The sequence below is a fragment of the Protopterus annectens genome, chromosome 5.part0 (assembly GCF_019279795.1).
Source record: "Protopterus annectens isolate FY-2018-M chromosome 5.part0, PAN1.0, whole genome shotgun sequence".
NCBI classification, from domain to species: domain Eukaryota; kingdom Metazoa; phylum Chordata; order Ceratodontiformes; family Protopteridae; genus Protopterus; species Protopterus annectens.
The window spans coordinates 1,383,415,727-1,383,431,928 of NC_056735.1; positions in this window are offsets into that span (position 1 = coordinate 1,383,415,727).

Below are 16,202 nucleotides of genomic sequence, written 5' to 3' on the forward strand. Positions count from 1 at the left end.
TTAACATGGATTTTCCAAACGGTATGAAGTCTGTAACTCAAATGTCTCTCATTATTTAGTGACTTAAGTCCTCAGTGACTTGCCAGAAAAAAAACACAACTTTTATGAAGAACAAACCAAAAATATGATTCTGGACATTCTGTGAAAACTGGACAGTTGAGTTGTGATTGCAGCATGGAACTAAATATCCATATAAACAGTACACGAATGATCCCATTAGTTGCCATTCACATGATCACTTTGTGTATGCCATTACATTTGTAAGCAATCAAATTTTACATTAGTTTTAGAAGTTTTTTTTTCAATTAACGAAAATCCATGCACACCTTGTATCATTAACAACCAAGAGGTGCCTACAAGTCTTCCTTTACTTACCAAAGCACCATAGTTCATGGTGTCAGATTACTAGATTTATATCATTATTGAGTTTCGGAACCCCAACATTCATATGGTCCAGAGCATATGTTCAAGTTTCTGAAAACTGAAATGTGAAAGAAAATCTATGTTTTTGCAGGGGGACAAGCCCCCTAGCAACCCCACCCTTGCAAATTGTATATACCAACTTCCAGATCGCAGTACAGTAGAGAAAAGGGTAAATTCCCTGATCCCCACTATACCTCCATCTAAACAGACATGCTTTAATGGTGAATTTGCTCTTTTCCCCACTGAAGTATGAGCTCAGAGTTGTTATATATAATTTACAGGGTATGTGAGGTTCAGGGGAGTTTGCCTCCCTGCAAAACATAGTTTTTTTGAGTTTCCGAAAATCGATAATATGATATAAATCCAACTAACCATATGACACTGCTAGCAATTATACCACCTGTTTATTTTTTTAGACATGACTTTTTGAACTTTCTCAGCAATGGCTACTGAGATATCATATACATAGCTATGATTGACATAATCCGCAGTCCACTCAGTGTAAGCTTCCTCACACAAGCAACCTTAGTTTCACAGTCAATATTTAGATATAAAGTCCTGGCTCATAACTTAAATGGCCTTACCTTACTCTGCTTGTATTTGTCTCTCCTCATCATTCATCCAACTTACACATGCTATTTACTTCAATAAATCATTGCAGCAGTGTAACACATTGGACAAAAACATATGTATTCTCCAGCACTACATGAACATCACATCTGGAATGTGAATTTTCATATATCGAATAAGTAAATTGCAAATGTGGTTACTCTGTTTCATATAAATACAATAAACAATGACCTTAAATAATAGTCACTCAGTTCTTATGAAGCTGTTTTCCTGCTGAAAGGCTTTTTGGTTTTGCTGCATTTTATACTAGATGGCAAACTCTTCTTGCCAAGATGATCATCTTTTTTTAATATTTCTCTCTGTTACTTATCATATGCAAGATCTCCATTGCTTTTTTTGTATTGCTTTGTTTTTTTTTTTAATCAGTGGGGCACCATTCACCTCCTTGGTCTTATGCTGGTGAATGTTGCTCACCTCCTTGAGGTCATACACTCACAAACAGTTCAAGATATCTTGTGCTTCAGTAATGGGATCCCCCAATGAATATGTTTTTGAAAAAAAAAAATAGAAAGAGCATGGGAAAGCTGGTTGGAACATTTAGAATTTCTAGTGTTTTAACCAACATTTGTTTATTATTGACTTCTAAGACAACTGCACATTGAGTAACAGCTTAATTTCAGCCCTCCCAGTGTGAAAACAGAAATTCAGAAGAGAGCACCAGTAAACTCATATTTTTTTTGGTAAATTTCAGTAACTGGCTAGTAAATGCACTGACTGGATGCCAGCAAAAAATAAATTTAGAGAACCTGGAAGAAAATCAATCACAAAAGGTGAGGAAAAACCACTGACTGGGAAGAATTCTGCAGCTGTTCAGCAAAAAGCAGTGCAAGTTCCACATTTGGTGTAAGACATGACTTCCAGTTACCTAGAGGAAAAAATAAGTCAAATTTACTCAGAGCTGAGTAAAATAAATGAATCAATGATGGAGTATATATCAACTCAAATAACAAAAGGCTGGAAAAATGGAAGAAGCTTTAAACAGATATTCACATAAACAGATGAGGTAAGATGCAATCCTACCAACAGAAGGAGTTGCTTCTGACAAAACTGTGGCAGAAGGACAAAGTGCTAAAAGTGGGAAGACAGTAGACTGTTTGTTGAAAAAATATTACTCACTGTACTCCAGGCAGAGGAAGAGTAAATGTATTACACTAATCAGGGAATGTCAAGAAGTAGGCAGACGATTAAGACTGCTGTACCATGCTATCTTCAGAATATATTCTTTCCTAGAGGGACAAAATAATTTTTTGATGCAGAACATGCTAAGGAGGAAATACAAACGGTTTTGCAACAAAAAGTGAGCTGTGAAACAGAAAAAGATTCTACTTCATAGGTTCATAGGTAGGTACTAGGCTATCTTCCCTAGGGCATTTACAAGCCTAGCCAGAATGTGTTGGCTTTTGCCTCCCTTGTAAACTAGATTCCTGAGCCTCTGTCCAGCAGGGCCATAGAAGTGATCCCAGGAGCAAATTTACGATTTCCCATCCACTCATCAAGATTTCTCTTGAAGAGGGTCAGTGAGGGGCACTGCCTAACATGGACTGGGATTCTATTCCAGAGAGCAGGAAGCATTTGGGATATGAATCTATCCCTCCAGCATGTCCTATTTATTGTTGTGCTAAGGTTTAAATCCCTGGAGTGTGTAGCTCTAATGGATCTGGTTTTCTTGAGGTGGAGCATGTCCAACAATTCCGGGTTAGACATGGCCTTGTACGTCAGGCAGAGATCGCCTCTGAGTAGGCAGTAAGCAACTGAGTAGAGCTGGAGTTTCTTTAGTCGAGCTGCATAGGGCGTCTGTTTGAGGCCCACGATCCTCTTGGTGAGGTATTTTTGAGGTCTCTCCAGCTGTTGCAGGTGTTGGGTAAGGTACATCCCAAATGGAGCATTGTATTCAATTATGGGCCTGATGAGCGATGAGTAGAGGGGCACAATGACCTCTCTTGATCTAGATGTGAACCCTTTCGTGATTAGGTGGGCTATATAGAAGGTTTTTCTAACCACTTTGTCATTGTGATTGTCAAAGGAGAGGTTACTATCTACTTGGGTCCCCAGATCCCTAATTGCTTCTTCCGTAATTAGTGGATTACCTCCTGTATGGTAGTTTGTGTGCACTTTGTTTTTCCCAAAGGGGATGACTGTGCATTTTTTTGCATTTAGTTTGAAGCCATGGTTCTGACACCAGGTATCCATCTCCATAAGGCTCTTCTGGAGGATGCTTGTGTCAGCCAGAGAGTCGATTATGGCTCCTAGTTTGCAATCATCTGCGAACTTGGTCAGCCACAATCCTCCCATGTTTGCCTGTACCTCAGAGAAGTATATACCGAACAAGAGGGGTCACAGGACTGATCCCTGTGGGACACCACTTGTAGCTGGTTTAGAGTTGGACATGGCACCTGCAATTCTGACCATGTGAGTTCTATTCCTGAGCCAGTTTGCAACCCATCTTGTGACATATGGGTTGATATTTAAGCTGGTAAGCTTATTTATGATGCTAGAGTGGGGTATTGTGTCGAAGGCCTTTGCGAGGTCTAGGCAGGTGGTGTGGGCTACCTTTCCCTAATCTAAGGCTTTGGTAACTGTTTCAAAGAAGTCATCTAGGTTTAAGAGGCAAGATCTGCCCTTAACAAAGCCGAATTGGGTGGGGTCCAGTGTTTGGAGGTTCCCAATGTCTTTGTTTATGAGATCCATGATGATGCGCTCCATAGCCTTGCAGACCAGGCTAGTCAGGCTTATAGGGCAATAGTTCCCAGGATCTGTTGTGGCTCCACCTTTGTGGAGTGGGATCACTGTTGCTGTACACCATTCTTTGGGTACATAACCTGTGGTAATGCTGAGTTGGAACAGTGAATTTATGTGAGGGTTTAGTTCATTTTGGAGCTCGTGTAAGACGCAGCCCGGGATACCATCTGGTCCCACTGATGCTGTATTTTTTTACTTTGGAGAGGGCTGCTTTCACCTGTGTGATGTCTGGGGGATTGCATTCTTCTAGGATAGACACAGGCCCTTTTGGGGGGGGGGTAATGTTTGCACTAAACCTGTCCGCCAGGATGTTGGCAATGTCAGTAGGTTCAGTGTATTTTGTGCCATTTTGCACCAGCTCAGAGCAGATCTGAGAGCTGCCACCCAGATTCTTGATGTAGCTAAAGAATGCCTTGTGATTATCTTTAGAGTCTTTGGCGATTTTTTTTAAGCTGGCCTTTGAAGATTTTATGAGGGATCAAAGTTTCTTATTATTACTGATCAAGGATGCCTTCCCTTTTTTGGATTTTGCCTTGTCATTTAACAGTTTCCTCCTTCTGTTGTATAGCTTATTTATGGCCAGGGTCCACCAGACTGGTCTCCTGTTTTTGGAGAAGTGAATTTTGGTTTTACTTGGGATGGCATGATCCATGCATTCCTGTAGGTGCTCATAGAGTGCATGTGTAAAGGATTCTGTGGTTTGGGTAGCATTTTCCATTAGCCCAGGGGCTTTGAAACTTTCCACCTTGGTCTTGAGAAGTGTGAAGTTTGCTTTTGAGAAATTTTTCACAGTGGTTTCCATGGCTAGGGGTGGGGTCGGGATGTGGATGTCCATTGTGATAAGTTTATGGTCTGATCTTACCAATGAGGGATTTACCTCTGGTGTGGAACATTGAGCCCCCATGTTGGTGATGACTAAGTCCAATATGTTGTCCCCTCTTGTGGGAGTGGTGACCAGTTGTTCCATGGCATTTGAGTGTATAAACTCCAGGAACCGTTGGGCAAAAGAGTTGGGACTTGAGTAGTTTTCCCAGTCAATGTTTGGGTAGTTGAAATCCCCCAATATCATGGTGTTTGGTGAGACCTTCATATTCTCCAATGTTCTCAGGAATGTCGAGTGGGGGTCCTGAGACAAGGTGGGTGATCTGTAACAGGCTATAAACTGAAAAGCAGTTTTACCTACTGTTAGTTGCACATGGATGGTCTCCGCTGCCTCGTGCAGTGCCACTAACCTGGAAGTGTGGGTATCCTTGATGAAAATGGATACTCTCCTGCCTTTAGTATTCTGGTCCAAGTTCTGGGACCGAAAAGAATGGTATGAGTTGAATCCTGGTAGTGCTGGGGTGCTCTCTGTAGCCTTAAACCAGGTTTCTGTTACGGCACAGATATCAATTTTCTCCATACTGAGGAGTGCCTCGAGTGCGTGCATCTTAAGGTTTAGACTTCTGGCGTTGAGTAGCATTACCCTTAGTTTTTTGTTTCAGATGATCCTGAAGGTACTTATGTTTCTGGCTGGGAGGCATTCATTACCAATTCAGAGTTCTGCCCTTTGGTCTCACCACAACCCCCAGGGTGTTCACGAAATATATGGCAGTAGTAGCAGCTCTCTTGAGACTGCAGGGATTCTGGGTGTTTCCATATCTAGATGTCTAGCTCATTGCCGCCCCGACCAGGCATCACTTAACAAGGGCAAGAGGTCAAGTTCTCCCGACATGTTCTCATCTGGGGATAACCATAAACTACGACAAGTCTCAACTGAACCAACTCAGAATTTGGAATTCATAGGAGCAATGTTTAACACAAAGTCAATGATAGCTTCACTGCCTCCCTCAAGGATTCAAACTATAAGAATACAGGCCAGAAAAATAATCTGCAATACCAAGATTTTCGCCTACTTGATCCTTCAAGATCTAGGGTCAATATCAACTGCAATAACACTAGTACCTTTAGCCAGATTTTACATGAGGATTCTATAGTGGATGCTAGCAACACAATGGTCAATACTTTACCAACCCATGTCAACTCTGATACAAATCATTCATATATGCAAGAGAGATCTCAAGTGGTGAAGTCAATCAGATAAGGTTCTACAAGGCCGTCCATTTATTCCTCATCAGCCCAAGGCCATAGTGACCATGGATGCTTCCCAGTTGTGGGGACACTTTCTGGGGAAAACAGTCCAAGGTATTTGGTCCCCAGAAGAGGCCAATTTGCTTATCAATGTCCTAGAGATGAGAGCAATGTTTTAGTGTTGCAGGCCCTTCAAGATGCTCTCCTTTCCCAGGGATGATTTCAGTTCAAATGGACAATATTCAGTACTTTGTTACATCAACAACCAAGGTGTAACCAGATCTTATTCCTTATGTTGAGAAGCGCTCAGAGTGTGGCAATGGGTGATCTCATCCAACCACTTTCTTATAGCAACTCACATTCTGGGGAAGTTCATTGTGATAGCAGACAAGCTGAGCAGGTGCATTCTTCTACATCACAAGTTGTCTCTTAACAAAACCATGATGTAAATGATTTTTGTCAGTGGGGCCAGCCTTGCGATCTTTTTGCCCTAATCCTCTCACAGGGGAATCACTGAGGGATGTTCTACTTCATGATTGGCCCCCTGGTCTACTATACGCCTGTCCACCAATCCCACTAATTCCAAAATTCCTACAGAAAGCTACCATGTTGAAGATAAAAGTCATCTTCATTGCACCTTACTGACCTCAACAGATTTGGTTCTCCTTCCTTTGGCCTAAATTACTTCATTAACCTTGGATTCTGGATCTGAATCCTGTCTTACCCAACAGGCTTGATGCATCCAGAGACATCAAACCTCAAGCTGATGGCCTGGTTGCTATAATTCCATCAATAGCCAAACAACCTATGCTGTCTTCCCCTGTCCAACATATACTTTTATCCTCACATAAACATTCAACACGTAAACTCTATACCAGTAAATGGAAAAGATTTGTGTATTGGCCACATCAAAAACATGCTGAACCTTTTTCAGCTCCAATATATAACATCCTTGAATTTTTGGCCCTACTTTTTAAAGTTCAGTTAGCAATGATATTAAACTTTCACATTGGATTTGAGGGTTCCTCAGTAGCCTCTCACAAGTTGTGTAGAACTTTCTTGTGAGGCACTGTACTTTTAAGACTTCCTTTTAAAGACCCTACAGCCCCATAGGACCTCAGTCTGGTACTACAAGCACTTATACATTCCCCAGTTGAACCAGCAGCTAAGTGTGACATTAAATATCTTACTTTGAAAACATTTTTTAGTAGCCATTACATCTGCTAGCATTGTCTTCAAAACCTCTGTACTTATCTATTGTATCAAAAAATCTTATCAATTATTTTATAACAGTTGTATGTTTTAGTTTTGATCTAAATAAATTTTTTTATCAACAAAAAAAACCTCTGTACTTGATTTTTCACAAGGATAGAGTACGATTATGAACCAATGCATCCTTTCTTTCCAAGGTAGTGTCAGAATCCAGTATCACTCAGTCCATTAATTTGCCAGTTTTATTCCCAATATTTACTAACACAGGCAAATACATGTTGCATTTGCAGGATGTTCACATACAATTACACTTTTACCTGCATAGAACAAAAGACATAAGAAAAACAGGCCAGTTGTTTGTTTAGTTTGCAGACTTGAAATTGGGCAAACCAGTGGCCAAAGTAACTTTAGCCAAATGATTAACTGATTGTATCAAATTTATTTATAAAAGTTGGGGGTTACTTTACCACAACCGATACAAGCTCATTCAACTAGATCCATGGCAACGTCTTCAGTTTTTCTTTCAAGGATGTCCATGGATGACATATGTGCAGCAGCTTCTTGGGCTACAACCCATACCTGTGTTACTCATTACAAAGTGGATCTGGTCTCCAGAGGTAGTGCATCATTTGGCTCAACTGTGCTCAGGAACATCCTTTCTTGAATCTACTCGGGATTTTAGTTAGATGGGGACTCTGTCTCATCAGTTGAGGATAGAATGAAAATTGACAACATCAGATAAAGAAGCTATGTGCTTACCATAACATTCCATCTGTGTTATCCATTTTCATTCTTCCTCAACTCCCTACCCACCAGCCCTCATCCTTTGCAAACTTCTGGAAGAATTATATTTTTGGGGACATCACTGTCCTTTATATTGAGCTCAAGATATAGTCGTTTAATATATTAACTGAGTAGAGTTTTCACTTTCTTTATCCATGCATAGTAAATATTTCCTTTCTGGCAAAAATCAGCAAACAAGATCAGAGGTAACTTAGTGTCAGTGTATTATGGGTAATGGAGAAGCTCAAGAGTTTTTGGTTGCCATGAGCTTTAGCAACAGCTGAGTTGGATTTGAGGGATCAGATCTGAACCATCAGTTGAGGAAGAATAAAAATGGTCAACACAGATGGAATGTTATGGTAACTACATAACTTCATTATTTGTAGTACTAAGGGGCCACACTTTCTGGAAGGAGTTATTCATTGCATGGCAAATCTCTACCTATTCATTTATTTATTTATATTTATTTACCAGGATAGTGCACTAGTCAATATTGATCAATTTCATGCTCAGCTTGGGTGAAATACAAAACATTTCACAAAAATACAGAAATATAAGCAATAATAGAGTAGTTCAGACTAATTACATAGAAAAAAACAGTATATATATATATATATATATATATATATATATATTCTAGTGGACAAGCACAGAACAATGTACAGTCAAACAGAGTGTAATGTATAACATATATACATTTGTTTCTAAAGTGAGGCAATCTTCAGTGAAGTTTAAGAGAGGAGAAGAGACTCAGAAAGGAGATAAATGATATCTTGTGTTGAAGCAGGAGCATTTGGCTTGGACAAATATGTGCATTGTGAGTTGCATTCTGAACCTGGAATAAATGTTTTTTTCCGTAATGTCAGTGGGGAGAGCTTGCGAATGGGTGCCTGTGAAGAGAAAGCGGTGCAGTGTTGTGGAGTTTGTTTCTAGGGGTAATGAGAGTTAGTGTGGCTTTTTTTGTGAAATCTAACTGCAAGGGGAGTAAATGTGTAGAGTCGGAGTAGTTTGTAGAGCCAGAATCCTAAAAGTAGGTTAGATCTTTTTTTATGGATAGCCATTTGTTTTTTTTTTTTTCTATGGTGATACAATGATGCACACAGAGAGGTGAGTTTTGTAATGAATCTCCTAAAATAGTAGTAAGTCATAGTATGTACATACCCTGTGTTCAGCATAAGATATGCAGAACATATCAGTTCCATCTCTACTCTTACCCTTCTGTTTAGTGTGCTTTGTACAGCTGTATGTAATAAATGATACCTTTGTTTCATTATTAGTTCTCCAAGCACATTTGTCATTCTTGTTGGTCAAATTGTGAATTGCAGCTGGTGACTTCAAGGTCTACAGCAGTGCAGCAAAGAAAAGAATGGTTCAGCCTTTTCAGCACACAAGTGTAACAGTGATTTGATGAATATTAAATAAGATTCTATACTTCTGAAATGATTTTTTTCCAACAATGTTGTGTCATGTGTGTGTGTGCATATGAGTGTGTGTGTGTGTGTGTGTGTGTGTGTGTGTGTGTGTGTGTGTGTGTGTGTGTGTGTGTGTGTGTGTGAGTGTGTGTGAGTGTGTGTTTTGCTGGGAAAGGGTACTTTTGGTCCTGGAGTTAGGATATAGTATCAAGTCCCATATTGACCATGGGAGAGCATACTGCTAAAGATAGGATTTGACAAGGGAAAATGTTATAGCATAAAGCCCAGCCTTCTCTAAGTGGCATTTTTGTATTTAGCAGTATTAAAATTATTTCAGGTCCATCTCCTCTCTACATACACACAGAAAAACAGAAGCCTATATGGCAGGATTGGTCTAATTAAGGCTGGATTGACCCTTTAATAATAGATTCATTATTAAATGATGATTTCACTAGCTGGGAATGTTCCAGACTTAGAAACTGGAAAGCAAACCTAGAAAGTACAAAGATGAAAGAACTCAATGTTAAGATCTCTTTATCCTTTTGATGTACAATGTTGCTGTCAGCTGTCAGATAGGCATCGCATGCCTCTCTCCAGGGTCTGTCAGGGTGGCAGTTATATTCCATCTTTCAACACAGAATCTTACACCTCAAAATTAGATTTAAGGCTTACAGCCAGACATGTTATTTTTGATGCTTTTTAAGTGTTCTTTTTTCTAAGGTCAAGCAGTTTTAGGGGATATGTTTATTTGTGCACCCCCATGTTGTCAAGTTCTGTAATAACTTGTGAAGAAGCTAATAATGCAGTAATTGTCAATGAAGTGATGGAGTGCTTCCCACTTCCTGTTATGGAACCAGGCATCCAATAACTATGAGATACCCAAGCAAAGCCATCTGTAGTAAAGGATGATTATGTTCTCACATGAAGTCTGATCTTCACAGATAGTGCTTCAGAAAGCAACACTATGCAAGCTGCCTTTCTGTATTGTATATACTGCAGTCTCTGGAATGTCTCCACTTAAGTATGGGGAACTGCATTTTTCAGATTTTTTCATAGGTAACAACATTTATAATGTAGCCCCAAGTAATTCTACCATTTAAAGGACATAAAAAACTGCTAGGACTGTATAAAATACTGGAAGCATTTATAATAGTAAATATAATATAAATAAAAAAATAATTAATAATAATCATATTTAATGCACATCCCATTTGAATTCAATTTTTTTGTTTTGAAATTATGAAGTATTTATTGCATCTCTGTTATAGTATGGGCACAGTATGGGCACAGTAGTGCAGAAGTTAGTATTGCTGACTCATAGGGCTCAGTTCCTCATTTCAGTTCCTGGCTGGGGTGCCTACTGTATGGAATCTGTATCCAAATTGCTTGTAGACATGCATACTGTATGTATATACATGTGCATGCATGTGCGTGTGTGTGTACGTGCCTGTGTTTGTGTGCACATGTGTGCATATATGTCTTCATATCTTAGGATGCACAGTTATCCTATTTAGAGTGTGTCTCTCTGCCTTGAGATTACTGAGTGCCAGAGTAGGCTCCAGCCATTCCAGCACCCTGAAATGGATAAAGTCGATATCAGAAAAATGAATAACTGGTTTTAACAATCACATGTATTGCAAACAAAACTGTATATTTTTTTATGGGCTCTAATTTTTCCAGCAGCTTGAGGCATCTTAAAAAGTTGGAACATCATACAAGAAACACATAAAGAAAGGAAAATTAATTTCTAGGAGATTTAGCATGTGGGCACTTACCACATTAAGAAACAATTTATAAGCACCACATGCCTGACTATGATATACTTACGTAGAAGGATTTCCTTACTCCTGTGGATACATAGTGGTTAAAGTTCAGATTGCTATCAACCTGAGTACCCAGCTCATATAACATTGGGTCTACACTTATGGGGGTACTGTGTATAAAGTAAATAACAGCGATACCAGCTTTCCCAAAGGGAATAACAGTGCATTTTTCTTGCATTTAGCTTTAATCCATGGCTTTGGCACCAGTTATTTGTCTGCGTTAACCCTGTCTGCAGTATATTAACATTGTTGGGGGACACAGTGATTGCTCCCAGTTTGCAATCATCAGCAATCTTGGTCAGCCATTCCTTAATTACAGAGCTTTTGCTTTCAGAGGGTCCGTTGCAATGGCCATTTAAGGTCCTTGTCTGCTAGAGTTTAGAATTAGATTACAGGGTTTCTTTCAGGAGTTTGATCAATTGACTGTTGTCATTTGTTATAGTGAATTTGGTTTGTGAATCTTTTTCAAGGCTTTGAATCAGGAGCCCTTTTTTTGTGATGAATGCCTATATTTAATTTTAACTTTGGCAAACTGATGAAACGATTGTCTGGTGTAGAGTTGCATGGTTTCATCATTTGGCAATTATTCTTATGATTGCATGCAGACTTTAGAGGCACTAAATGGGTTGTCGTATGCTGCAATAATAGTATTTTACTGCACAGAGTACACAGATTATGCTCTGAAATTGGTGAAATTATTAAGCACCATTCTGATGTCAGAAAGATGCTTAACAAATGTTATTCCCATGCTTAACAATGCCCAGCGGCCACAAGAGAAGAGTGAGTGGGAAGCCATTAAAACAATTTAGACACTTGTATGAGACTTTTTGTAAGTCTAAATAAACTGTTTACTAGCTTCCCAATGGTCTTCTTGGGTGGCTGCTGTCTTCGTGGCAGAGGTCTCTATTTTACACCTTTCTAGGATAAAAAATGCTTATGGCTACAGCACTGTTTTTTTTTTTTCTTTTCTCACTTTTGTAGTACATAGAAGCAGATAAAGCTCCATGTGCTACAAATAATTATGATTTGGTCTTTCTGATCATAACCAGGGAAGTTAAGTGTTCTCAATGTGGATGTGAAGCATCACTGCTTAAGCTTCACTCAAGGTGAATTTTTTAACATGCATGTCTCTAACACATGACATCCTGGTTATGATTGCAGATCTGATTATAATCTTATATAGTGCTGTCATTCATTAAATGCTAGTTTATATTTTATTGGCTGACATATTTATTTATTTATTTTTAATCATCTTTATTGAATTATCACTTATGACATACTCAGTCATACAGTTATATAAATGAAAACAAACCACAATGACATATTCTCAGTTACAAAACATTATACATCACATATAATCTCCTGTATAGTCACTGTCAGTCCAGCATTACATAGAATACTCAGTTCCTACCTTCACTTAAACCTCATTCCTCCTCCAAAACATTATTCTGCACATATTGTTCCTACACTTCCATTTTTTTCTATGTAATTTGCTCCCACCCTTTTCTAAAGATCCCACTTCCAGTTCTTTTATCTCTATTACTACAGTCACTACTTTCACTACTTTAAATACGTTTGGTTTAGACTTTGATTTCCATTTTTTAGTAATTAATTTTTTGGCAGCTGCCAGAATTAAACTTAACAAGGCCTTACTAAGTCTAGGCAATTTAGATCCATCATTCCAGTTCAAAAAATCATTTCCTTATTTAGACCAATTTTCTTATCCAGTCTGTCTGACTGAGTAGTCTGTAGGGAATTTTTAAAGCTTGCCAACTCATTACACCCCAAAAATATGTTCCCAGTTATCACTTTTTTACCCACCACACCTCCATAAATTCTTTATAGTCTGCTTAGGGTATAAAAATACCTCTGCAAACACTTCCAAGCAAAAGTCCTAAATCTTCTAGATTTTGTTGCATATTTGGAAGACATATATATATCCTCCCATTGTTTCTTTGTGAATTGCTTATACAGTCTCTCTTCCAATCTTTTCTAACTTCCAGTAATTGATTCATATACTTATCATGCAGTATTGTATATACCCTACTAATTATCCATTTTTTGACAGCAGCTTCTGTTCTAGATTCAAGTAAAAACTCTACCAGTGCTAATATTTCACTTACGATTCCCCTGTCCCTTTCTCTTTGCCTATACTCTGATATCAGTCATCGAAAGGGAAGGCAGTCTCTACCCTGCAGTCCTAATGTGCACTTGGCATATTCCCATTCAGTTACCTTTTGCTCTTTACATAAATGTAGGCTGATTGAGAAGTTCACACAACATGAGCCACGTATTAAAATGATGTAGATGTTTAATAAAGACAGTTTAGCACTTTAGGACTTCATCAGAAGTTTTAACTCAGCTTCTCTTCTAGTTGATAAATATATGCCTGACCTGTGTATAAAAGTAAAGGGACTAAAAATGTTTTCACTGCTTGTATCTTGATATCCATATCAATAAACAAGAGCTTCCAGTTCCTCAATTTTTGTATTGTCTTTTATTTAGTCTCTTCCTACATATCATTAGCTGGCATAAGAGAATAATTTTTAACCCATACTCCTAAGTACTTCATTTTATCATGTCTCCATAAATATGGGTACTGCTGAAAAAGTTATGTCTGGGTACATAGCTTACAGCTATAGCCTTTGTTTTTTCTTCAAAAATTGTATATCCTGAAAAGACTTGAAACTGTCTCAGAATGTTCCACAACACTGAAAAGTCTTTTTCTGGTTTTATCAAGTACAAAATAATATTTATTTATTTTATTTATTTTACATTTGTTGACCGGGCTAGTCTAGCTGGATACATATCCTTTTTCAGTAGAGGCCCGAGGAGAAAAGCTCCAATAATGAGAAAAATAACACAATACAATTAGTTAGAGGTACAACATTATAAGGATAACAAATCAGTATGACATCAATATATACATGGTAGAAGAAAAAAATGCTAAGCTAAGGAGGTGACAGGACAAGCTAATGTGGTATGATATTATCTACAAATAAAGCCAACTTTTCTTGATTACCATACCAAATATATCATTTCTGAGTCCCTTATTTTCTTTGCCAGTGATTCAAAATATAACACAAATAACAAAGAGGAAAGTGGAAACCTGTGCCCTGTTCAGACACAACATATCAGACAGGAATCACACATAAACACACACACACACACACACACACACACACACACACACACACACACACACACACACACACACACACACACTTTCATTTTCACTTCTGATCCCTTATGTGTTCTCCAAATTAACTTTATTACTGTGTCAGGGAATGCAGATGCTTCCATTGCCCTACTCATAAAATTGCATCTTACTCTGTTGAATGCTTTCTCTGCTTCAAGACATACCAACAGTAGTGGTATTTTCTTGCATTCTGCTTCCCCTGGATCATCATAGTTTTTTGAATGTTGTCATATGTTTGTCTCCCCTCCACAAAACTGCACTGATACATATCTATTAGTTTTGGTATCATCTTTGCCATTCTTTTTGCCATTATAGACGTAAACATAGTGTTTATATCATGTTATCGAAATATGAAAATAGTGAACGCTATTTCATTGAACCTAAAATATCTAAACCACATAATATCGAACATTCAAAACAGCAAATTTTTTCCTTGGGAAAAAATTTGCTTTTCCGAAACACATACACACAACACAAGCACACCTAAGAAACATCAATACACACATCATACACTAATAATCCTACAACTAACCCTACAGTAAACTATGCATACACTACTATCTATCTATTCACCTTAACCCAAAACTTAACCCTATGGTCCATCACTATCGCACACTCATCTAACCCGCGCCCTAACCCTAACTCACTTAACCTGCCCCTAAACCTAATTCACCTAACCCGTGCCCTAATCCTAACTCACCTAACCCACGCCCTAACCTTAACTCACCTAACCTGTGCCCTAATCCTAACAACCACACAATCGCACACTTACCTGAACCTGACCCGTAAATCTCCACCACAGTGCTTAAAATAGCGAAGCCATAGAACCGGCCGACCAAATTCTTTCCCTAGGAAAGATTTCGGTGCTCTGCACTTCGCTATTTTTAGTGTTTGATCAAAACGGGTCGATATTAGAACATTCAAAGTTTTTAAACTTTGATGTTCTGATATAGAACCATAAACATTAATCAGAATGGGTCTTTATGAAGCTGGATCTGATGAGTCTTTATCATCTTTAGTCACCACAACCTTTTCCAGTTTGTTGGTGCTTCCCCTCCTTTTAAAATACTGTTATAAGGATCTGGAAGGTTTTTTTCCACTTTCTTCCATCTTAACTTCAAAACTTTCAGAGGACTATCACCTATTCCTGGAGACTTTCTTGTATAGTGGTTATACATCACCATTTAATCTCATCTCCTCCTATCCTAACTGTTAATAATTGAGCATCACCTGCTTCTAACCTTGGCATATTTAGTTCTTCCATAAGTATTTCCATTTGTACTTTTTCTTCATTTCCACATTTCTCTGCTTTGTACAGATTTTCATAAAATTTCCAAAATATTTCTAATGCCTCTACAGGATCTCTGGTTATTTTCAGTGTTGTAGGTTCCCTAATTTGGCAACAATCCCTTCTACTTTCTGTTGCCTGAGACATTGTGGTAAAAGTTTTTGTGCCGTGGAGTTATTATAAGAAAACAGGTGTGGTACAACAATCATTCTAAATTCCTGCATATTATCCAGATAGTCCATTATTTTCTGTTTAGCACTCTGCAATTGCATTTCTTCTTGTTCTGTGATATTCTTCTTATTCTGCAATACTTTAACATTTGTTAGTCCCTCTAAATATTTTTTGTTACTTTTTAACTGTATCTTTTCCTTTATTTCTACCCTGTTTTTAAACTACACTAACATTTTGTCCCAATGCCTAGTTATATCTTCTGAAGAAGTACCTTTCTTTCCTAATAACTGTCAAGTAATTTTCACTACCCTTTCCTTAATTTCCTTTCTTTTTACCAGATAGGTGGGGAAGTGCCAGTGTCTCATTTTTACTTTACTACCGTACATTTTTATCTTAATTATTATTGGTGTGTGATCTGAAATATTTTTATCAGTTGTGTATCTAATCTTTTG